Source organism: Arachis duranensis, chromosome 9 (assembly GCF_000817695.3).
Source record: "Arachis duranensis cultivar V14167 chromosome 9, aradu.V14167.gnm2.J7QH, whole genome shotgun sequence".
Classification (NCBI taxonomy): domain Eukaryota; kingdom Viridiplantae; phylum Streptophyta; class Magnoliopsida; order Fabales; family Fabaceae; genus Arachis; species Arachis duranensis.
In genome coordinates, this window is record NC_029780.3 from 13,518,947 (window position 1) to 13,536,381 (window position 17,435).

The 17,435-nt window shown below is 36.5% G+C and overlaps 1 non-coding gene across 1 annotated transcript; it reads right to left on the reverse strand.

Annotated features, from left to right (window-relative positions):
- Nucleotides 1-1,098: 1,098 nt before the first annotated feature.
- Nucleotides 1,099-1,205, reverse strand: LOC127741832 (small nucleolar RNA R71). Its single transcript, XR_008003037.1, has one exon. It is a non-coding gene; the product is annotated as a small nucleolar RNA R71 (small nucleolar RNA).
- Nucleotides 1,206-17,435: the final 16,230 nt, after the last annotated feature.

The following is a 17,435-nucleotide window of genomic DNA, read 5'->3' on the forward strand; positions in this document are numbered from 1 at the left end:
AAATTCAAAAATCTTATATTATCTTATTTCAAATTCAAATTTTAAAACTCAATTTCAAAATTCAAAATTTAAATTTCAGATTTCAAATTTCAAAATCAAACCTTTTCAAAACTTCAAATCTTTATTTTATCTTGTTGACTTTTTCAAAATTCAAAATTTTAAATTTCAAATTCAAATTTCAAAATTCAAATCTTTTCTAATCTTCTGTCTTATCTTATTTTCAAATCTTTTCTTAATTAGTTACTTATCTTCTCTCTCTTCGGTTTCAAAACTTCCTAATAATTCTTCTCTCTTCTAATTTTCGAAATTCATTAACTAATTTTCAAATCTTTTTAATTTATTAACCTTTATTTTCGAACTATATAAATAAATAAAACAAAAATAAAAATATTTTAATTCTTGTTTATCTTTTCTACTTCTAGTTATTCGAATTATTCTTCCTCCCCTTCTTCTATCTTCATTCTTCTATCTTCCTCTTCTTTCTTTACATCTCACAGGGAGTCCTCTGTTCTTGAACATAGAACTCCCATTTTCTTCTGTCCTTGGTTTATTCTTTTCTTGTTTATGACCAGGAATAGGGGTAAAGAACCTCTCTTTAATCTTGATCCTAAACTTAAAAGGACTTTAAGGAGGAGCTTACAACAAATTAAAGCACAACACTCCGGAAGAAACCTTTCAAAAAATTTTGAACAAGAAATTGAAGACATGGCTGAACCTCAAGAAGAGGCAAGAAAGGTTCTTGGTGACTTCACCATGCCTACCTCTGATTTTTTTGGCAGAAGTATCTCTGTATCTGCCATTGGAGCTAACAACTTTGAGCTTAAGCCTTAGTTAGTTTCTCTTTTGTAACAGAATTGCAAGTTCCATGGACTTCCACTGGAAGATCCACATCAGTTCTTAGCTGAATTCTTGCAAATCTGTGACACTATTAAGACTAATGGAGTGAATCCTGAAGTCTACAAACTTATGCTCTTTCCATTTGCTGTAAGAGACAAAGCTAAGATATGGTTGGATTCTCAACCTAAAGAGAGCCTAGATTCTTGGGAAAAGCTGGTTAATGCTTTCTTGGCTAAATTCTTTCCTCCTCAAAAGATGAGTAAAATTAGAGTGGAAGTTTAAACCTTCAGACAAAGAGAAGGTGAATCCCTCTATGAATCTTGGGAAAGATACAAGTAACTGATCAGGAGATGTCCTCATGACATGCTCTCAGAATGGTTTATCATAGGCGTGTTCTATGATGGTCTGTATGAGATGTCCAAAATCTCATTGGACAGCTCTGCAGGTGGATCACTCTACTTGAAGAAAACTCCTACAGAAGCAAGAGAACTCATTGAGATGGTTGCAAACAACCAATTCATGTACACTTCTGAAAGAAACCCTGTAAGTAATGGGGTAATTCAAAAGAAAAGATTTCTTAAAGTTGATACCCTAAATGCCATATTGGCTCAGAACAAAGTCTTGACCCAGCAGGTCAATAAGATCTCTTAGCATTTGACTGGAATGCAAACTGTAATTGGCAGTACCCAGGAAGCTTCATCTGAAGTAGAAGCTTATGATCCTAATCAACCCACCATGGAGGAGGTGAATTACATGGGAGAACCCTATGGAAACACCTACAATCCTTCATGGAGGAATCATCCTAACCTCTCATGGAAGGATCAACAGAAGCCTCAACAAGGTTTCAATAATAATCAAGGTGGAAGGAACTAGAACAGGTTCAACAACAGACCACCATTCCCATCTTCTCAAGGGAATATGGAGACCTCTAAGTAGAGCCTTTCTAACTTAATTACTCTAGTCTCAAGCCTCTCTAAGACCACTCATAGTTTCATAACTGAAGCAAGGGCCTCCATCAGAAATTTAGAGGTACAAGTTGGTCAACTGAGCAAGAGGATCCATGAGACCCCTCCTGACACTCTTCCTAGCAACACTGAGGTGAACCCAAAAGAAGAGTGCAAGACTATCACCACTGAGGTTGAGGCCAAATCTGGAGAGACTGAGAAGGCATTGAATAACAATGAGAAAGATCTCACTGGGCGTTCAACGCCCAAACTGGCTAAGAGCCTGGTGCTAAACGCCAATGAGGAAGCCCTCACTGGATGTTCAACGCCCATCCTGGCAGTAGAGCTGGCGTTGAATGCCAGCCAGAAAACACTGGCTGGGCGTTCAACACCTAACTAGGCAGAAAAGCTAGCGTTGAACGCCAGCCAGGACATCCCTGCTGGGCGTTCAATTCCCAAAATGGTAAGGAAATTGGCGTTTAACGCCAGTATGGGTATACAGCATGGGTGTTCAACACCGAAAGAGCCATCAGAGCTGGCATTGAACGCCAGTAAAGGCACACACTCTGAGTTCTCAATACAAAATCAAGAAATCCCTATCCAAAAACTAAAGAAAGCCAATGCTCATATAGAGACCATAGTGGTTCCTTTACATGCACTTCTGCAATGCATGAATTCTAATGAATACTCATCCTCTGATGAGGATGAAGACACTAGGAAAGAACAAATTGCTCAGTACCTAGGAGCTCTAATGAAGTTGAATGCCAAGCTATTTGGTACAAAGCCTTTGGAGGAAGAACCTCCATTGCTTTCCAAAGAACTAAATGCTTTGGTTTAGCAGAAGCTACCTCAGAAGCTTTCAGATTCTGGACGCTTCCTTATTCCTTGCACCATAGGCACCATGACCTTTGAGAAGGCTCTGTGTGACCTAGGGTCAAGTATAAACCTCATGCCACTCTTTGTAATGGAGAAGCTAGGAATCTTTGAGGTACAAGCTGTAAACTTCTTACTAGAGATGGCAGACAAGTCAATGAAGAAGCCATATGGCTTAGTAGAGGATGTCTTGGTGAAGGTTGAAGACCACTACATCCCTAAAAACTTCATAGTCTTGGACATAGGAAAGGATGAGGATGATTCTATCATCCTCGGAAGACCTTTCCTAGCTACTGAAAATGCCATGATTAATTTGGAAACAGGAGAAATGGTTTTCCAACTAGGAGAGGACTATATCTTGTTCAAGATGTCCAAACCCAATTCTCCCTCTGATAAGCAAGAGACAATGGTGCAACACTTAGTGTTCCAACCATATCTTTCAGTGCAGAGCTGTACTAAACCCCCAAACATCAATTCTAAGTTTGGTGTTGGGCAGCCATTAACAAGCACTGGAAACAAAGGTACTAGGAAGAAAGTACCTAAAGGTTGGAGGGACAAGAAAGTCTCAACTAAAGGCCTCTCACCTGGCATGAGAGTTGTCTTCACCAAGAAGCCAGTCATATCACATATAGTGAGTCGTATCCTGTCTCTAGAGCATGTGGAGCTCATTAATAAGAAGACAGGAAGAAAGTTCACTGTAAGGGGCGAAATTCTGAGCCCATACTCACCTCCGTAAGGAGCTAACCATCAAACTAGTGACGTTAAAGAAGCGCTTGTTAGGAGGCAACCCAACCTTAATTAATTATTTCTATTTTCTTTCATTTTGTTTTTCTTTAAGTTATTTTTTTAGGTTCATAATCATGTGCAGCAGTTAGAACAGAGACAGAAATGTTCAGCAGTGAAAACATAACACTCTGGATGGAGTGTTGTTGGAGTTGAACGCTAGCAAGGGAGCAAACCCTGGGCGTTCAATGCCCCCAATGGGCAGCATAGCTGGCGTTGAACGCCAGCTAGGGAGCAGACCCTGGGCGTTCAAATGCGGTGCAAAGGACAGAAAATCTGAATTTTCTAGCCTCTCAGGACCAGTGGGTCCCACAGCATCTTTACCTACCCCACTTTTTCCCTCTCTCTTTCACATTTTCCTATACACACTTCCCTATATACCCTAGCCCAATCACATCCATATCACTTCTCCAAATCCATCATAACTCCCACCAACCGCCACCCACTTCAAAATAAAATTTCCTTCCCAATTACCCACCCATGGCCGACCCTAACCCTACCCCCTCCTATAAATACCCCTCCTCCTAACCCTTCATACACACACACCTCATACACTCAAAATCCCATTCGGCCGAGCCGTCTCTCCCTCTATCTCCTTCTATTTTCTTCTTCTACTACTCTATTCTTATCTTTTCTTAATTTTTGCTCGAGGACGAGCAAAGCTTTTAAGTTTGGTGTGAGAAAAGAGTTGCTTTTTGCTTTCCATTACCACTTATGGCACCCAAGGTTGGAGAATCATCTAGAAAGAGGAAAGGAAAGGCAGTATCCGCCACCTCTGAATCTTGGAAGATGGAGAGATTCATCACCAAATTCCACCAAGACCACTTCTATGAAGTAGTGGCAGAAAAGAAGGTGATCCCTGAGGTCCCTTTCAAGCTCAAGAAGAATGAGTATCCGGAAATCCGAAGAGAGATCCGAAGAAGAGGTTGGGAAGTCTTAACCAATCCCATTCAAGATGTTGGGATTTTAATGGTGCAAGAGTTCTATGCTAATGCATGGGTTATTAAAAACCATGACATTAGTGTGAACCCAAATCCAAAGAATTGGAGCACCATTGTCCAAGGGAGAATTTTAAATTTCAACCCGGAAAGTGTGAGGTTAGCGTTCAACTTGCCTCGGATGCAAGGAGACCCACATCCTTACAATAGGAGAGTCAACTTTGATCAGAGACTGGATCAAGTGCTCTTAGACATTTGTGTGGAAGGAGCATAGTGGAAAAAAGATTCCCAAGACAAGCCCATTCAACTAAGAATGCTTGACCTAAAGCACATAGCTAGAGGATGGTTGGAATTCATCCAACGTTCTATCATCCCTACTAGCAATCGGTCAGACGTGGCTATTGAAAGGGCCATCATGATCCATTGCATCATGATTGAAAGTGAGGTGAAAGTACATGAGGTGATCCCTCAAGAACTGTACAAGATAGCTGAGAAGTCATCCACCAACACAAGGTTGGCATTTCCTCACCTCATATGTCATCTATGCAATTCAACTGAAATTATCATAGAGGGAGGTATCTCCATTGGGGAAGACAAGCCCATCACTAAGAAGAGGATGGAGCAAACTAGAAAGGATGCATAAAAGCCTGTGCAGCCACCTCTGAGATCCCTGAGATGCATCAAGGGATGTATTTTCCTCCTCAAAGCTATTGGGATCAATGGCATACTTCCATGGGAGAATTGAGCTCTAACATGGAGCAATTGAGGTTGGAGCATCAAGGGCATTCCACCATCCTCAATGAAATAAGGAAAGACCAAAGATCCATCAAAGAAGTTCAAAGGGCTTTGAGGGAAGAACAACAAAGACAAAGGAGTGACATTGAAGAGATCGAGCACTACATTGGATCCTTAAGGAAGAGCACTAGCCACCACCATTAAAGGTGGATTCATTCTCTTTATCTCCTTTTCTTATGTTATTTTTCTGTTTTTTTGTTATGTTGTATTGTGTGTTCTCTTGTTCTTATTGCATGATCATTTTCATTTATGTCTTAAAGTTGTAAAATGTTTCATATATCTCTTACCTTACTTAACAGAAAATTTTATTTGAAAAGAATTAATAGATACATGAATTTCAAGTTATAAAATAAGAATAGTTCAATTATTTTAATGTGGTGGCATTACTTTTATTTTCTGAATGTATGAATAAACAATGCATATTTGACGTTGGAATTTTAGAATGTTGGCTCTTGAAAGAATGATGATGAAAGTGAAGTATTATTGGTAATCTAAAAAAATCCAAAAATTAATTCTTGACGCAAGTAAAAGCAGCAAAAAGAAAAAGAAAAAGCATGTTGCAAAAGAAAAAATTAATATATATGCATGCAAAAAAAATAATAAGCAAAAAAAATGAAAAATAAAAAGTAGAAAAAGCCAATAGCTCTTTAAATCAAAAGGCAAGAGAAAAAAGCCAATAACCCTTTAAACCAAAAGGCAAGGGTAAAAGGATCAAAGGCTTTGAGTATCAATAGTTAGGAGGGCCTACAAGGAATAAAATCCTGGCTTAAGCGACTCAACCAAGCTGTCCCTAACCATATGCTTGTGGTGTGAAGGTGTCAAGTGAAAAGCTTGAGACTGAGCAGTTAAAGTCGTGGTCCAAAGTAAAAAGAGTGTGCTTAAGAACTCTGGACACCTCTATCTGGGAATTCTAGCAAAGCTGAGTCACAATTCGAAAAGGTTCACCCAGTTAAAGTGTCTATGGCATTTATGTATCCGGTGGTAATACTGGAAAACAAAGTGCTTAGGGTCACGGCCAAGACTCTGAAAGATGTGTTCAAAAATAAAAAAGAACTAAACTATGAGAAACAATAATATTATCTAGATTCTAAGTTCCTAAAGAGACCAACATTTCTGAGTTTCAATGGATACTGAGATGCCAAAACTATTCAGAAGCAAAAAGCTACTAACTCCCGCTCATCTAATTAAAACTAAGCTTTATTGGAAACTCTGAGATTTATCTTATCTTACTCTTCTTTTTATCCTACTCTGTTTTAAGTTACTTGGGGACAAGCAACAGTTTAAGTTTGGTGTTGTGATGAGCGGATATTTTATGCGCTTTTTGGCATCATTTTCATATAGTTTTTAGCATGTTTTTTTTTATTTTTATTAAGTTTTCATAGATTTTAGTGTTAAATTCATATTTTTGGATTTTACTTTGAGTTTGTGTGTTTTTAGGCAATTTCAGGTATTTTTGGCTGAAATTGAGGAACTGGAGTAAAAGTCTGATTCAGAGACAGAGAAAGCACTTCAGATGTTGTCCGGATCTGACCTCCTTGCACTCAGAAGAGCTTTTCTGGAGTTACAGAAGTTCAAATGGAGCGTTCTTAATAGCTATGGAAAGTTGACTTCTAGAGCTTTCCAGTATTGTATAATAGTCTATACTTTGCTTCAGAATAGAAGGCCCAAAAATGGCATTCAACGTCAGCCTCCTACACCATTCTAGGCGTCCAGCGCCCAAAGGAGGAGACCAGCGTCCAAACTCCCAAAGAGGACCCCCATAGTTAGCGTTCAACTCCCTAGAGGCCTCTTAGCACATGGATCTCATCAAAGCTCAGGCCAAACACTCAACAAGTGGGCCTCAAAAGTGGATTTTAGCACTAAAAAGACTGTTTTACGCTTCTTATGTAATCCTTAGTCATTAGTTTAGTATTTAAGGGATATTCTACATAATCATACAAAGCTTTATGCCATATTTTCATTTTATCATTGTGTTTCCTATCAGTATGAGTTTCTAAACCTCCTAGGTTGAGGGGAGGAGCTAGGGGTGGCAAACAGGCCTAAACCCGCCGGGCCGATCCGCGTAACCTGCCAAAAAAGGTGGGCTGGGCTGGAAAATTGGGACCTCCAAATAGTAAAAGCCCACCTAACCCGCACCGCTTAAACCGCGGGCTTTCGCGGGGCGGGCAGGCTTCCCCGTTGGACTTAGAATTTTTTTAGCAAGAGGTATTTTTATAATTTTTTTTACCAAAACCCAACTTCCTCCAACCCAACTTACAAGAGAATGAAGATGAAAATTGAGTATTTTGGATTATATTTATTTTGTTTTAGAGACAATATTTATAATTATGTTTTGGATGAAAACTTGGTTTATAATTATATTTATTAGATATTTATAATTACAAAGACTTTAATATTTGTGAATATAAAAATTATAATTTGTTTATACTTTTAGAAATTATAATAGTTAAAAGTAAAAAATAGGAGATATTTTTTATGCCTTTATATATATTATTTAATAGTTAAAAGTAAAAAAAAAAAGAAAAAAATTTGATTCAATTCTAAGATGTATCTTCCTTCTTCAACTTGATGAATGGAATGACCTGTGACAATCATCTCCATTCTTCATACTAAGACCGCGTGCTTGACAACCACCCGTGTTCTTCTTGGGTTCGTGTGAGTACATGACTGGAAAGCATCGAACTGCCAGCTTGATTATACATCTCTTAGACGGCTAATCCACGACTTCGTTGGGGACTTCTCGAGACATCAGTTCAGCTGAGGTATGGGGAGATTAGGGTCTCTGTGGTAGAGGCTAGAACCCAAAGGCACAGTATTCTCTGATCCAGAAGATTCGACCTTGTCTGTGGTATTTTGAGTAGGATCATTAAAGAGAATGGACTGCATGAGCTTCACCCTCAATCAGAATGGATCCGCACTAACCCTGGGATTCAGATCTGGAGGAGATTGACGACCGCGGCCGTATGGCGTTGATCACATACAGCCTGCCATAGAAGAAATCATTCACAATTGAAGAAGACAGTAATACCAGAGTTAATCCAGAAGGACAAAGCATCTCCAAGTCTTAACCACCTTCTTATCATAGTTTACACTACTTCTGAGTTCTGAGTATCCTTTTTCTTTTTATTCCCTTTTATGCAATTACACATGTCAACCTAGTTTAGAATCACAAATCCAACAACTCTTCTACCTGCCTGACTAAGACCTGCAAGATAACCATAGCTTGCTTCAAACCACAATTCTCGTGGGATCGACCCTGACTCGCTCAGGTATTACTTGGATGACCCAGTGCACTTGTTGGTTCAGCTGTACGAAGAGTGGGAATTCGTATACCAAATGCTGAGTATTTTTGTTTTTGAAATCAATTTTTTATTGTTGAATAATTTATTAGAAGTCTTTGTTAAGTTGTTTAGTCGTACCGAATTCTTTGTTGCTCGTGGTATGAGTTTTTGTGTCGGTATGTTATTCTGAGTTTTTTTTATTTTTTTATTCTTGAATATCATCTCATATGTTATGGTCACCAATAGCAAAAAGTGTATGTTATTGCCAAGTTACATAATTGGAACCATTTTAAATTACCATGAAAGATTGAGCCAAGAATGTAATTAGAGTCGAAAGAATTGCTCTGCGAGGATGAGCCTGCATAGGAGAATTATATGGCAATAGCTTATTGTTGTGCAAGAAGTGTCATATAGAGTGAAAGAGAATTTAAAGATGAAAAAAGAAATTAATTCAAAAATGATCTGCGTGGCTTTTATACATGTACAAATATTTATACTAGGTGACTGCATTAGTTCTATATGCTCTACATGTATATTAAATGTATATTTAATTTTTTATAAAAAATAATCAATTATTTTTAGACCTATGAATTTTTAAAAAATAATTGAACTCAAATTCTTACAATAATCAATTATTTTTTAATTTATATTATACTTTAGTCAACTAATTATACAAAATTATTTTCAGATCACGAATTAAATATTCGGCAATAAAAAGATTCAAAATAAAGAATTGGTTACGTATAATGTAATCAATCTCTAAATAATATAATTAATTTATCTCCACCTGTATTCCAGGGGACGCACCCTAATTCTATTAGTGTGTAAATAATATAATACCGACTACATTACTTTATATCATGAATTTACTATTCCACGCATTATGCGAGTCTCAATTTAGTGATTATGAAATTAATTGAACACTATTATTTAACCATTAGGTTAAGGAGCTAACCTTCGAAATCTGGCATGGAATCGTGACCTGTTGGATTAACAGGATGCATGTCTGATGATGATTGTTCGCTAAAGAAGAATACAGACTTCTAATTATCCACAACTCCGTCCAGTGCGAAAGGTCAGGTTTCTTTCATTATTTCAACATCTTTATTTGTGATCCATTGCCCTATTTACAATTTTAGGTGTATAAGATTATTATATATTATGTAACTATTTTTAATCTTAAAAAATTAAATAAGTAATTGTCTAGTAAAAAAATGATATTATTAAACTCAGCAATTAGTAACAATCCTTAGATAGAGAAAAATATTATTGCTAGTCACTTTTTGATTAAATAAATCTCCAAATCTGTAAACAATTAATTTCTGTGCTCATTAAAAGTTTAATCTTGTCACACGTCCCATCATATAAAAATACTTTAATATTTTTAACAACATGAACATATAATTAAACATTTATAGGGTATAATATTATCCTTTACAATGTAAAGATATAAATTACTCGAACACTAATAAATACTAAAGTAAACCAAATAAAAAAAGGTTATTTATATTTTAACAAATCTAAAATTAAAAAAAAGTTATGTGAACTCAAGTAACCTTTTTATATAACAAACAAATGTTAGTATATTTTAACTTAAAAACAAAATTAATCACAATGATATATTACATAACATATAATATCGTAGTTAAATATAGAAGATTTAGATTTTCTCCAACTCTTTAACGGAATAAGTGGATCCGTTTTCGAGAGTGTGAGGTAAAATCAAGTTTTATTCTATCATAAGGACTTACCCATGTCATCCTCTAGCTGGAGTGGCTGATGGTCCACCATTAATCCCTGAAATATTGGTATAGTCTTGGCCTGGTGAGGCATTTTCCTTCATGTCATTATCTGTATAATTGCCACTACTGTTGTTCATGGTTAGCACAGTAGGATTGAGGCCAACATGTTGATTATCGTACACTGAATAGGACAGAATACATATCGAAGAATATGGCAGGTCAAGTTAAACAATGCAGTGGTATACTATACGTTTATATACTTGTAATAAGAAAGGATTTTATCCTTTGTTAGGTTTGAGAGTGGATTCCTTTGTGAATAACTCATAGTTTTAGATTGTGTCTTCCTGAAGCCACGAATTGAGAGTGCTGACATAGGAGAATCGGATGCCCGAAAGTGTTTGGCCATGAGATCAGAATTGCTGGGTCTATCAATAGCCTGGGATGATGATGGAGATTGTTCGACCATGGCAGAACTTCTCTTAAGAGGCAGTAGTGATTTCAAGTTCGAATCTATTTAATACTAATCATTGACTACAATTAGTATATGGTAAATGAAAAAACATGGACCTAACCAAAGGACCTTGCATGTTAATATGATGAGTTAAAGAAGCTCACCGGCTGGGATTGTCCTTTCAAATGTTGGACCTCGTGGTGGTATTCTTTGCTGATTTAAGAGGAATATCCAACATATCCTGGCTAATTTTGAGCTAAATTTGAAGTTACCGTGGTCCATTATATCAAAACGGTAGATGCAACAACAGAGATAGAAAGCTAATGAAAATGTTCAGTAGTTGTGATAGTAGAACCATGAAACGCAAACATGAGAAAAAATGCTTTGCAGAGAAGGAATGACAAATGGTACACACTCAGCTAGTATCGGGAATGTGAGTTAGATTGTGAATATGGAGTAGTTCACATTTCGATCTAACATTTTGGTTTATTGTGGAACTAAGCGGGAACATGGGAAATGAAAAAATTTGGATGGCTGAGGCTTGAAATGTCGTGGTGGTGGGGTAACAAATCAAGTAATCCATCTAATGATATGAATTAACAACGAAAGTTGGGAAATCATGTTGTGTACACGAGGCCCGCTTAATTTAGGGAATATACTGTTCTGGTTCATTTTACATCATTGAAATATTGTAAACAAATCCATCGATGACATGTAACTACGGGCACGGTTCATGTTTCATCGCTCAGTGGCGTAGACCAGGAAACTCTGTTAAATAAGAATGAACAATGAACCACATGTTATCACTTGAGTATACAGATCGGCGATAGATATATAATGCTCAATATTATAATTAACAATGGGGTATATTAGTCATTAGTCATTGTGCTTAAATGGATATGCTGCTCACGTCTGTGCTTACAAATTCACACTATGGTAACTAACTTTTCCTATCTCATGTAGCTGAATTTAAGCTGTCGAATCACTCCACAAAAATGATAAGTATTTGGTATTAAAAAAAAGAGAAGTCGATACCCACATGATTAGTAACTACAGGGTGATAGATTCTACACGGAGTGATTACATTAACTTATGGAACTTTCCCATCACTTATACAAAAGGGGGTTCCATGGTGTGCATTAAAAAGTAACTCCATGAACCATGTATACATCTAACAATATAATATGATAAGCAATATGAATGCCATTTCTTGAAGGGTCAATGTGATCAATGGTTCCCAAAGTGACTCGACAAAATACTTGTTATACCTTCATTAACATTTATTTACATATACTGGAGGTTCTGCTGATCATAGTTTGATAAGCTCTGCGTACAGCACTGACTTATTCAAGGATGTGACGGTAAATCTAATTATACTGCTTGGCCTCAAGAGGTTATTCCTAACAAAGTATCTCCATCCTCTGGTAAGTTGTACCTCAATGAATGAAAAGATATACGTCTAGCGAATTCCCATATTGTAATCAACGCCTCCAACATGTTGAAGGTGTACAAAGTCCATCCTAGAAGGGAATGCACGTACTGCAAAATCAATGGATAAAACTTGGTGATGCAGAGTAGAAATACGCATATCAAAATTTGGAAAAAAATATTTCAAAGCAACAGAAACGTGGGAAGATGGTCATCGAAACTTACTATAGAGCAGCTGCGAGCCTCAAGGATGGTGATGAAGAAAACATATGTGTCATAGATAGAACCGACTAGACGATTGATGGGTATAAACTGTGTGAAAGTTGGCGAGTTCAGTTGGGCACAGTGCAGCGGATGGTTTGGGAGCTCTACAAACTGTTTGTTGGCTGCTGTTGTGATGAATTGATGAAATTGACTGGTATGACAGAGTATGTACTGTCGTCGATCTCAGCTCGGGCAGTGCAAGTAGTATCTTCCATGATCTTTGGCCCAAGATTGTCTGAGTCAGCAGGATCATCATCGTCAATCTTGGGGAGCTCGTTGAGATTAATATCCAGAGACTTCGAATGATGAATATGGGTATTTTTGTTGAAGCAGCATCAGCTATCTCAGGGCGATGGTTATGTACGACGATAGGTTCGCCATGAAGGATTGGTTTCTTCTATGAGTGTGCAGCATCTGCATTTATAGGCAGTCGGGAAGTCGAGGTATGCATCCTTTTCTTATTCTTCTTCTTTTGTTTGTACGTTACATGATGGAATGTCTTAATCTAAAAAAAAGATCGATGGAATAGGAACCTTGATCACATAAAAGATATCGTTGAATAGGAACCTCAGCTTTATAATACCTCCATTTAGAAGGCGATATACATGAACCAAATGATCAAACCATTCCACAATGTAGGCCGTCATATACCCTTTGATAATCCGTAGATGGACAGTGTTACGATTAACATCCACTATTTTCATCCGATTACCTAGGTCATGACAATACTTTCAATAGAACAGGCTTGGTAAAGCATGCATCTTCTATTATGGATAAAAGAGGAAATTGCAAATATCAGCAAAAGGCACATTAACAATTGAAAAAAATCAAAATAATGTCATTGAATGTATGTTAAATTAGTGGCTATAGAAGTGTCAAACTAAATAACATGAGCATCTAGAGGAGTGGAGGAAATCATACCACCAGTGGATCTACCGTGAGACAAAAAACTCGACATTGTTGGTCAATGCCATGCAAACTCTGATCAGCTTGCATCGTTGATGGCACAAAGCAGGTGTTGGGCTAATGATGTAGGTAGTTTTAACTGAACGAAGTAGTAATTGTTCATGTGCGGAATCAAATATGAGATATTAGATGCATGTGGCAAACAAAGTTTTGCGCAATAGAGACCAGCGGTCCCATTAATGACTTGGGGATAGCTACATGTTTGGATCAATTAAGCTGGTAAAAGATATAGTTTGGTAGCTTGTAAAATGCATTTTAGAGCAAAAGTATCTCATATTTATAACAGAGTACACCTGGGGTGGTATTGTTGAAGGAATAGAAGTCTCTCACTCCTTTTATGATATATATAAATATAAAATTAGTATTATTAGCATTCTTTTAATAAATTTTTTGTGCTAATGAGGGTGACAGAAAATTCATGATATATATAAATCGCATTCTGTGATCCAAAGCCTGATGTCATATAGCAAAATAGCATAATTTCATTGAACTTCAAATGAAGACATAAGAAGCAAAACAGTCTCATGGAGATCATGTCTGGTTCGACTACATAGACACATTCCAAGCCAAACGACTACATTAATGGTTGGTATAAGTCAACCATACATTATTCAAGCTAATGACATAGCATAAGGCAAACCACAAATTTGGATGCAGAAGATCCAACGACACAACTTATGTAATCACTATATATTAGACACATAATCTGGTCCATCGGTAAAACCGCTAAGGCCTAGATTAGTTTATTACATAGCAATTACACTAATCATCATGAATCTCAACAATGGTTGTAGTGACACCCTTTGTCACTTTCCTGGAGGATGATGCATGACCAGAATCCGGGTACAGTTTGATCAGCTTCTTAGACCACCCACCAGTGATGATTTTATCATTTGGAGTTGAGAATGCATCATTTGTTCCCTGGGATAGAGTCTCAACAGAGGGAGAGATTGTACCCTGAAAATCCAATCGGGTTGGTATAACACATGTTTTAAACATGATGCATGTATAACAGATCTAGAGAAATATTTGTTCTGTAATTATACCTTTGGGATTTCAGCAGAGTCAATGTTCATGCTCAGCAGTTCAGAATTATCCATACCCATATTGTGCTGCATGGCATAAACAAAATAAGCATACAACTCAAATACAAAGACAACCACCGAAACTTTGAAGGATTTTGTAACCTCGTCTAAGCTATTCTTTGCAGTAAATTTTGTGATAACTGAGTTGTCCCCACAAAGCTTAGTAACAATTATCCTACATGATTGGAATGCATTCAAATATTCCATTTTCACAGAAACTTTGAACAAAAATTTCTTTCCCATCAGTGAGTTAAGCTCTGTTGGATATTCTTCATTAACTCCACCCTACAAATACAAAAAAGAAATTACAATGGCTTCAAGAAAGTGTGTTATAAAGAAGACTCATAGCTGGAAAAAATGCATAATACTCTGGTTAGTTGTGCAAGTCTGAAATCGGATGCGGATATACCAAGGAATTTGGACCCTTCCTTATCGCACAGTAGGAAGGAAGCCGTATTAGTCTTATCAGCAACTCGCATGTTTATGCTAAACCTGTATACCATAACATGAATCGTATTCAAATAGACTGTAGGACATTATTGCAGAAAGTGTTAAAAAAATATAATAAGATATACCTTGGAGTGTGAGACGATGGGTATGTCTCACACCTAGCACAGTGGTATAAGTTCTCGGCTTCTTGTAAAGAATGGAAGCACTGCTTGCAACTCTTGTACCACCACCCATTCTTAGGATCAATGGATATAACCGTGTCAATAATGACAAAGAGCCCATTCTGCATGTTTGTTTATATTAATCTAGTAATCTACTAATATATCAATTTATTACATATAACTGAAATCAGGCTTTGGAGACAACAATGCTTGAATGCATGTGCACCTCAATTGAATCCTTCAGCTCGGATATGGGCTTATAAATGGAATGGTTAAGTAGGTCCTCTTCAATTGAATATGCCAGTTCTCCCGTTATTTGGGAAACTTGAGTTGCATTAGGTACACCTGACATTATGACACTGGAAGTGTATCAGTATACAATATGTGAAAGTTGTATACATTTCAAGCTTATCACTGATAAAATAAGTTGAGTCTGAAATTAAAAGACCTCTTTCGAAAATCCTTGACCTCTTGAAAATCACCATTGATGTGTAGAATGGAATTGTAGTTGGCATTTGATATACCCATTGTACCTGTGTACAATCAGGACAACATATAAGAACTTCTGCAATCAGTGTGTTACATAGAATGCATTGAAATTGAGTCTTGAAAACTCTTTGGAACAGTAAGATGGCTTTCACTTGAAAGGAAAGAAGACTATAAGAATTAACTTTTTTTTTTAAATTAAAGATGAGAAACCTAACTCCCATGAATGGTCCATGGCAAATCCTTCCTCGTATTCGTGCCCTTGTTCTCCTGTCACAGCCATTGGCATAGGTTCCAATTGCCACCATCCGCGGTGATCAACATGGCGTGTGTGTTATCACGCTGAGCAGGGTTGCCACTTGTCATGATTTTCTCCATTCCCCGCGATAGAGAATTACGAGCATAAAATATGATTTAGGAATTTTTTTCCCCCTTAGAATAAGACAAAAGTGCAACAAGGATAAAGAAACAAATGCGTTGCTCACAGCATGCACAACGCATAGGTTAAGGTAGTTGCATCAATTGGTTTTTTGGATTTTGGTTTTCATGATATTTTTGAACCAAAAATTCCACTTCTTTTTTTTGGTAGATAAATGCCACTTACTTTATCATCTAGAATTAGAGACTTGGGTTGTTGAAGCCCGAGTAAGAAAAAAAGGCCTTCTGTTTTTAATTACATGAAATACCTTAAGCGAAAAAAAACATGAGAATACAGTTATGTTAATGCTTATTTCAATTTTTTCCTTTATAATAAGTTACACTTATTTGAGCAAATTATACATAGAATAGTTAATTAACAATATATCATAATTAAGAATAAGATAATGTACAATATAACATTTATTTGAATAAATACCTTTGTGTATATTTTTCTTTAATTACGTAATGTATAAGATATAGTACATAATATCGTAACCTTCATTCTTTATGGTAGTTACATAAAATAAAAAATTTTGTTACATAGTATACTTTGATCTTGTATATTTTTTTCATTGTGATAAAAAATATTTATATCTTTGCTTATTTATTTTTAATTATGCATTTTTTATTTTGTTTTGGATTTCTCGACTGAACCACGATTAACTCGATTAACTTGTATATTTTTACAACCTTGATTAGATGTCAAAGATAGGCATGAAGTATATTACTTGACACAAAATAATTTGGATTCAATATGCGACTAACCTTTGAACAGGTTAAACTTCGCAAGTTGTATAATAAGTATATATTATGAGCTTGGTGTCTCTTCCATATGCTTTACCAATTGAGTTGCAAATTCTTCCCACAAAGTACGTCGAACAGTACCGTTTCCCCTGTAGACACATTTAACAGTTAATTAGTTCAAGAGTCAGTCAATTAGTCAATATGCATAGAAACAAAGTTGCACTAAATTAGATGTTTTTAACAAAATTGGACAGGTAAGAACGTTCTACTAACTTCAGGTCATCAAGCTCTATGACAATGTAGATGGACTTCTTTTCATTTTTTGTGAATTTAATAATGTCACCCTTAGCAGTAAGGAGCCCAATTACATCTAAAAGATAAATTTGTGAGTAATAATTCAGCATTGATTTTGATATAAGGAAAAAGGAGACAACATATTAGGAACTTCATACCAATTAAATGGGACTGAGCATTAGTGTGGTTAAGTATTACTTCATTATGCACAAAGCAAAAAATATGGAGGTCATTCTGAGCAAGTGAAAAATTGGAGATACTGTATATTTTTCCCTCAGTAAGGTCGTCCTCAAATAACCTCCTATGAGGGTTTCAAATTGAGCATTGGATCCGATCTCCCTATGTGAAAATAGTGGCATGATTATTGTAACATATACACCATATAATATAATACACCATATAAATTAATGCTATTGATTACAATTGAGATCTCAGGGTTGGTAGCTTACCAAATTATCCATGACCACCAGCTCTAGCATTGGCTTTTGAAATT